Source organism: Lolium rigidum, chromosome 5, assembly GCF_022539505.1.
Source record: "Lolium rigidum isolate FL_2022 chromosome 5, APGP_CSIRO_Lrig_0.1, whole genome shotgun sequence".
In the NCBI taxonomy this organism is placed as follows: Eukaryota; Viridiplantae; Streptophyta; class Magnoliopsida; order Poales; family Poaceae; genus Lolium; species Lolium rigidum.
In genome coordinates, this window is record NC_061512.1 from 86,747,038 (window position 1) to 86,756,036 (window position 8,999).

The window sequence follows — 8,999 nt, forward strand, 5'->3', positions numbered from 1 at the left end:
GAAAAAGGAAATAGCCAAAAATCAGAGGGTGAAATAAAATCCAAGAAAATAAACTTTTATAGCACATAGAGGATGACATGCGGGTCCCATGAGCCAGCAGGTTCCTCAACGTTTCAAACGTGGCATGAGATCGAAAGAAAAAGGCAAGTGACCAAATATGAGGAGCCAAAAATAATTCAAGAAAAGAAAGTTTTATAGTACATAGAGGATGACATGCGGGTACCATTTAGCAGCAGAGGTATCACCGTTTGAGAGGCGGCAGGGGATCGAAAGAAAAAGGCAAGTGACCAAATATCAGGAGCCAAAAATAATTCAAGAAAAGAAAGTTTTATAGTACATAGAGGATGACATGCGGGTCCCATTTAGCAAGCAGCGGTATCACCGTTTGAGAGGCTGCAGGGGATCGAAAGAAAAAGTCAAGTGACCAAATATGAGGAGCCAAAAATAATTCAAGAAAAGAAAGTTTTATAGTACATAGAGGATGACATGCGGGTCCCATTTAGCAGCAGCGGTATCACCGTTTGAGAGGCGGCAGGGGATCGAAAGAAAAAGGCAAGTGACCAAATATCAGGAGCCAAAAATAATTCAAGAAAAGAAAGTTTTATAGTACATAGAGGATGACATGCGGGTCCCATTTAGCCGCAGCGGTATCACCGTTTGAGAGGCGGGACGGGAGCGAAAGAAAAAGGCAAGTGACCAAATATGAGGTGCCAAAAAAAAACTCCAAGAAAAGAAAGTTGATTGCACATAGAGGATGACATGCGGGTCCCATTTAGCAGCAGCGGTCTCAACGTTTCCAAGGCGGCAAGGGATCAAAAGAAAAAGGAAGTAGCCAGAAATCGGGGGTCAAAAAAATCCAAGAATAGAAAGAATTTTGGTTCATAGAGGATGACATGCGAGACCCATGATCCCGCATCGTAAACGGCTCGATCGGAGAGCGTTGAACGAGATGGCGCGATCGAGAAAAAAACAATGCCGGAGAGGCTGCCATCTGGGCCCTACATCCCTCGGCGGTGCGGATTTGCGTTGACTCGGCCGGCGAACCCGAGATTTCGAGATGCACCACGTCCCGGGCCACCATACGCGACGTTTTGGCCGTTTTCGTTGGGCTAGGTGGCCTCAAAAACGAGAAAAAACGTTTTGACATGCACAACGGAGAGACCAAAAATCGTCGGCCATGGTACACCAGCAACCACGGCGCGACTTCAACTTCGTCGGCCATGGAAACTTTTCTTGTAGTGAATGTCAAAGGGTTGGTAATATCTCCAGACGAAATGAAATGCCTATGAATTATACTCTTGTTATTGAACCATTCGATTGTTGGGGATTTGACTTCATGTGTCCTTTCCCTTCTTCAGAAGGTAACACTCATATTCTTGTCGCTGTTGATTATGTTACTAAATGGGTGGAAGCCATACCCACAAAAAGTGCTGATGGTGAGACCTCTTTAAGAATGCTTTTAGATATTATTTTTCCTAGATTTGGAGTTCCTAGATATATTATGACTGATGGAGGTTCTCATTTTATTCATGGTGGTTTCAGAAAAACTCTTGCTAAATATGGTATTAATCATAGGATTGCTTCCGCTTATCATCCTCAAACTAGCGGTCAAGTAGAATTATCAAATAGAGAGATTAAATCTATTTTGGGAAAGACTGTTAATAAATCCAGAAAGAATTGGGCTAGTAAATTAAAGGAAGCACTATGGGCTTATAGAACTGCTTATAAAAATCCCATGGGTATGTCACCTTATAAAATGGTTTATGGAAAAGCTTGTCATTTACCTTTAGAACTAGAGCACAAACTTATTGGGCTGTAAGGGAACTTAATAAAGATTTCAAACTTGTCGGTAAGAAAAGATTGCTACAATTGAGTTCTTTAGATGAATGGAGAAGTGAACTTATGAAAATGCTAAACTCTTTAAAGAGAAAGTTAAAAAATGGCATGATAGAAGAATTATCAAAAGAGAATTTAATGTTGGGGATAAAGTCCTATTGTATCGGTCTCGTCTCAGATTTTTTGCAGGGAAATTACTCTCAAAATGGGAAGGACCATATGTCATTGTGGAGGTGTATCGTTCAGGAGCAATTAAAATTAGTTCTCTGCAAGGTGATGCCACACAAGTAGTGAATGGACAAAGACTCAAGCACTATATCTCTGAAGATTCTTATAATGAAGATGTTGATGTTATTCAAGTGGTGACTCCGGAAGCTTTCATCAAAGGTCAAATTGACAGTTCTGCAGAGTTCGACTTTGAATAGGTAACAGTTCTGGTAATAAAAAGTCCGTGTTTAACTTTCCGAACAATGTTTTTGCTATTTTCGGAAAATATGAAAAATTACGAGATCGAAACGGAGTGGAGGAGACGCACGAGGGCGTGCCCCCATAGGCCGGCGCGTGCCCCATCTTGGCCGCGCCGCCCTATGGGGAGAGCTCCTCGTTGTCCCTCTCCGACTCTTGTTCGACCTGGTACTTTCCCTTCGTTGTGAAAATTTCTGCTATATAATCCCCCAGACCTCTGGAGGTCCGTATATCGTTTTCTCGTCGTGTTTTGTTTCGAGCTGTTTTCTGCCAGGATTTGCTTTTGATCTAGAAGCACCATGGTCTCCAACAACAAGGACAAGGAGCCTTTGAAGGAAGAATTCAAGGAGGAAGTGAAGGAGATGTCATCAATAAAAAGGAAGCGGCAAACTGGGGAGAGTAAGCAAATCTTGGTGGGATCGGTTAACACTGGACGTTCTTTTTCTCATAACTTGCAGGGACCTCTACCACCTGCTCTTAGCCTCAGCTCTTTCCCTTGTGTGGAGGAAGCACTACGGGTTACCGATGAGTTTTGCGATCAATACCGTGCTCTGAGAAGGGAAGTGGAGATACTTCAGGAGGAGAACAACCGACTTCGCAGAATGTTGGAATATTACTCAATTCCCATCACAAGGCCGCCACCGCCACCTTCAGATGACAATGAATCTCTTCGAGTCTTAGTGCAGAATTGCCAAACTGAGAAGCTGAAGCTGAAGGAGATCCTTAAGGATCGCAGGAACGGACCACCACCATCATCACCGAAGGAGTAATTCATCATCGGTATTGGCATCCCCTTGGTTTGTTCCAAGCTTGGGGGAGTGCCGCGGTATCACATCATCACTATCTTTTACCTTTTTACTATCAAGTAGTGTCATATCATGAGTAGGGAAGTTATCATATAAGATAGTTTGTAGTGTGGAAGTATCTCTCTTTAGTTGGTTATCTATGTATCCCTTGGTGTGAGTTATCGTTATGGAATATTAATGAGAAGTTTTATCATTTACATGTTGCACATCTTATTTTAGTTTGCAATTTCTATTATGTGATTGATCTTGTTGTTAGTATTGGTATCACTTTGGGAGCATTGAGTAAATCTAGTTGGTTTTGGCAAACTTAGCATTGGTCAATAGCAACAATACTTTGAGTTTAAGTAGAAAAGAGGAAATACATGTAGATATGTTATTTCATTATCTTTGTTGTTAGCTATGAGCTTAGTATTCTGAAGTTAAAATTATTTGTGCTTACAAGAAGGATGTATGATTGTTTCTATCACATGTATATTTGTTTGTTTCCCTCAACTCTTATGCTTGCTAACCAATCTTGCTAGCCAAAGACCTGTACTGAGAGGGAATGCTTCTCGTGCATTCAAATCCTTAAACCAAACCTATGCCCTCAGTGTCCACCATAACTACCTACTATGTGGTATTTCCTGCCACTCCAAGTAAATACTTCATGTGCTACCTTTAAACAATTCAAAAGTTACCATCCCTTATTTGTGTCAATGTTTTATAGCTCATGAGGAAGTATGTGGTGTTTATCTTTCGATCTTGTCATTTACTTCTGAGAGACTTTCACAATGGACTAGTGGCTTCATCCGCTTATCCAATAACTTTGCAAAAAGAGCTGGCAATGGGGTTCCCAGCCCCGATTAATTAACTCTCATTAATAATTCTCTTCACATGTTTTGCCCTGATCTATCAGTAAGCAACTTAATCTTGCAAATAGACACTCCTCCATGGTATGTGAAATGTTGGAGGGCACCCGAGGATTCGGTTAGCCATGGCTTGAGAAAGCAAAGGTTGGGAGGAGTGTCATCAATAATGAAACTAAATACATGTGTAAACAAAAGAGAAGAGGGATGATCTACCTTGCTGGTAGAGATAACGTCCTTCATGGGAGCCGCTCTTGAAAGTCTGGTTGATAAGGTGGTTAGAGTGCCCACTACCATTCGTTGACAACAACAAACACCTCTCAAAACTTCACTTTTATGCTCTCTATATAATTTCAAAACTTGAAAAGCTCTAGCACATGATTTAATCCCTTCTTCCCTCTGCGAAGGGCCTTTCTTTTACTTTCATGTTGAGTCAGTAAACCTATTTTCCTCCATTTTAAGCAAGCAATTGAGTTGTTGTGATCCAACCATCTATATTGTGATTTATTTAATCATGCCTTTATTTCTTCCTTGTTTAGTACAAGTTTTATCTGAATGAATATAGCTTTGAAGATTATCGATGATTATGAGGAGATTATTATGATTGAGTATACAAGTTTTGCTATAAGCTTTAATATAAGAGCGCTACTCGATAAATAAGTACAATCTGTTAACCGTTCTTTGACCAAGAACGAAGTTTGCCATCACCAATTATGATTTCCTATGCACCTTTATTTGTGATTTCCTTTTACTTGTTTCAAGTTGAATCATATGGGGAAGTTGTTCACTAGAATGTCTTGTGTGAATTAATATGATGCTTCTTGTCCGTATTTTATTTATCGACTCTTCACTCCATAAACATGTGGTCTTGTTTACTGAGTTCAGTTTCGCTTGGGGACAAGCGAAGTCTAAGCTTGGGGGGAGTTGATACGTCCATTTTGCATCACTATTTTATATCATAATTTACTGTTATTCTTGATATATTTCATATTTAGAGATGATACTTATGTTATTTCATCTATTTTGCATGTTTCATGATTATTGGAGGATCGCGCACCGGAGTCAGGATTCTGCTGGAAAAAGCACCGTCAGAATGCAATATTTCGTAAGATCAGCAATTGACAGAAATTACACGGAAAATCTTATTTTTCCAGAAGATGGAGACAACCAGAAGGAGGAGCCGAGGAGGGCCGCCATGGCCCCCCCATAGGCCGGCGCGGGCCCAGGCCTGGCCGCGCCGCCTTGTGGGGAGGGGGCCCACAGCCCCCTCTGGCCTCCTCTCCTTCGCGTACTTCTTCGTCCCGAAAACCTAAGCTCCGGGGAATAATCGCGAAGAGACACAGCCGCCTCTGCGGGCCGGAAAACACCAGAGAGAAAAGAGCTCTCCGGCGGGCAGGAATCCGCCGGGGAAATTCCCCTCCCGGAGGGGGAAATCGACGTCATCGTCACCGTCATCGAGCTGGACATCATTGGGATCATCATCACCATCATCTCCATCATCATCACCGCCATCTCCACCGCTGCACCTCGTCACCGCTGTAACATCTAGGGTTGAATCTTGATTGTTTGATAGGGGAAACTCTCCCGGTATTGATTACTCCTTGTTATTGATGCTATTGAGTGAAACCATTGAACCAAGGTTTATGTTCAGATTGTTATTCATCATCATATCACCTCTGATCATGTTCCTTATGATGTCTCGTGAGTAGTTAGTTCTTGAGGACATGGGTGAAGTCTAAATGTTAGTAGTGAATTATGTTGGGTAATATTCAATGTTATGATATTTAAGTTGTGGTGTTATTCTTCTACTGGTGTCATGTGAACGTCGACTACATGATACTTCACCTTTATGGGCATAGGGGAATACATATTGTATTCGTTTGCTAATTGCGGGGTTGCCGGAGTGACAGAAACCTAAACCCCCGTTGGTATATCGATGCAGGAGGGATAGCAGGATCTTAGAGTTTAAGGCTGTGGTTAGATTTATCTTAATTACTTTCTTGTAGTTGCGGATGCTTGCAAGTATGTATTAGTCCTAGGAAGGGCGGTGCATTAGCATAGGTTCACCCACACAACACTTATCAAAACAATGAAGATTAATCAGCTATATGAAGCGAAAGCACTAGACTAAATTCCCGTGTGTCCTCAAGAACGTTTGGTCATTATAAGTAAACAAACCGGCTTGTCCTTTGTGCTAAAAAGGATTGGGCCACTCGCTGCAATTATTACTCTCGCATTTTACTTACTTGTAATTTATTTATCTGCTATATCAAAACCCCCTGAATACTTGTCTGTGAGCATTTACAGTGAATCCTTCATCGAAACTGCTTGTCAACACTTTCTGCTCCTCGTTGGTTTCGACACTCTTACTATCGAAAGTACTACGATACACCCCCTATACTTGTGGGTCATCAATAAACAAGGTCTAGACATATTCAAAAAAGAAAAAGCATGTATCTACCCCCTAACCCTAAACTAGATTTGTCTTATGTGAAGTCAAGCATGAAGAGAAATGGTTTTGGGTTTCAAACATGGAAATTTCAAAAATATCCCAAAAGCTTAATTTTAGAGTGACTAAGAAGGATCCAAGCTTACCTTTTCGTTTTCATGTTTATGCTTGTTTAAATCTTGGTCAAACATAGGATTTGACCAAGATTCAAATGGGCATAAACATTCAGAAAAAATTAAAAAAATTAAAAACCAACGCACATTAGTAGCCCAAAATCGAACCAGTAGTTGGATATTTTTGAACTTGATCCGTAGTAGTGGGCAAAACCCTAGATTAACCTATTTAATCATAGATTCGTAGGTCGATTTTTCTACTTTTTTATTATTACTATGCAGCACATGTGTGTTTGCCCGTCGAGTGAAACTCGGAGGAAGAGGGATCACTCGGAAGGAGAGAAGAAGGGAGTGCATTATGGTGTCTCCCCTTTTTCGGGTGATGATGTTGACTATTGTGCAGGTTTTGTCAGTGAGCAGGAGGTGCGAGCGAGCGAGCGAGGCCGAGAATGAGAGAGATTTTTTTGTGAGAGGGACAACCGAAGGATCCTGAAGGACCCAGAGACTTCCAACACGCATCCTGATGCGTCTTCTCTTGACAAAGAAGATGGCTGGGAGTTTGCGAACCTACTGCACGTGACTTGTGCTCACTGAAGTGTGGGACCTCACGCATGGGCACCACACGTAAGTGACAGACCTGTTTGTGTAAAAACTCAGTTGATTATTATAGTGCATTAGAACAAAGTTTCCTATGGATTCAAGGGTAGGAAATCCAAGTTAACTCTGTCTTAATTATGAAGTCAATCATGAAGAGAAGTGGTTTTGGGTTTCAAACATGAAAATTTCAAGAACATCCCAAAAGCTGGTACATATTAGAGTGACTAAGAAGGATCCAGGCTTACCTTTTCGTTTTCATATTTTATACTTGTTTAAATCCTGGTCAAACCTAGGATTTGACCAAGATTCAAATGGGCATAAAATTCAAAAAAAAATAGAAGAATGAAAAACAAAAGCACATAGTCTTCTTATGTCATATAGTAAGCATTCAAGTTGATAAACAAGGTTTAGACATGTGTTCAAACCAGACAAAACATGTATCTACCCCCTAACCATAAACTCGGTCGATCTTATGAAGTCTAGCATGAAGAGAAGTGATACGTCTCCGACGTATCGATAATTTCTTATGTTCTATGCCATATTATTGATGATACCTACATGTTTAATGCACACTTTATGTCATATTCGTGCATTTTCTGGAACTAACCTATTAACAAGATGCCGAAGTGCCAGTTCTTGTTTTCTCGCTGTTTTTGGTTTCGTAAATCCTAGTAACGAAATATTCTCGGAATTGGACGAAATCAAGACCCAGGGGCCTATTTTGCCACGAACCTTCCGGAAGACCGAAGAGCATACGAAGTGGGGCCACGAGGTGGCCAAACCACAAGGCGGCGCGGCCAAGGGGGCCCGCGCCGCCCGTGGTGTGGGCCCCTCGTCGGCCCCCGACTCTGCCCTTCCGCCTACTTAAAGCCTCCGTCGCGAAACCCCCGATGCGAAAAACCACGATACGGAAAACCTTCCGAGACGCCGCCGCCGCCAATCCCATCTCGGGGGATTCCGGAGATCTCCTCCGGCACCCTGCCGGAGAGGGGATTCATCTCCCGGAGGACTCTACACCGCCATGGTCGCCTCCGGAGTGATGAGTGAGTAGTTCACCCCTGGACTATGGGTCCATAGCGGTAGCTAGATGGTTGTCTTCTCCTCATTGTGCTTCATTGTTGGATCTTGTGAGCTGCCTAACATGATCAAGATCATCTATCTGTAATACTCTATGTTGTGTTTGTCGGGATCCGATGGATAGAGAATACCATGTTATGTTAATTATCAAGTTATTGCATATGTGTTGTTTATGATTTTGCATGCTCTCCGTTATTAGTAGAGGCTCTGGCCAAGTTGATGCTAGTAACTCCAAGAGGGAGTATTTATGCTCGATAGTGGGTTCATGCCTGCATTGACACCTGGGACGAGTGACGAAAAGTTCTAAGGTTGTGTTGTGCTTGTTGCCACTAGGGATAAAACATTGATGCTATGTCCGAGGATGTAGTTATTGATTACATTACGCACCATACTTAATGCAATTGTCTCGTTGCTTTGCAACTTAATACTGGAGGGGTTCGGACGATAACCTGAAGGTGGACTTTTTAGGCATAGATGCAGTTGGATGGCGGTCTATGTACTTTGTCGTAATGCCCAATTAAATCTCACTGTACTTATCATGACATGTATGTGCATTGTTATGCTCTCTCTATTTTTCAATTGCCCGACTGTAATTTGTTCACCCAACATGCTTTTATCTTATGGGAGAGACACCTCTAGTGAACTGTGGACCCCGGTCCATTCTTTTAATACTGAAATACAAATCTGCTTGCAATACTTGTTTTACTTGTTTTCTCTGCAAACAATCATCTTCCACACAATTCGGTTAATCCTTTGTTACAGCAAGCCGGTGAGATTGACAACCTCACTTGTTTCGTTGGGGCAAAGTACT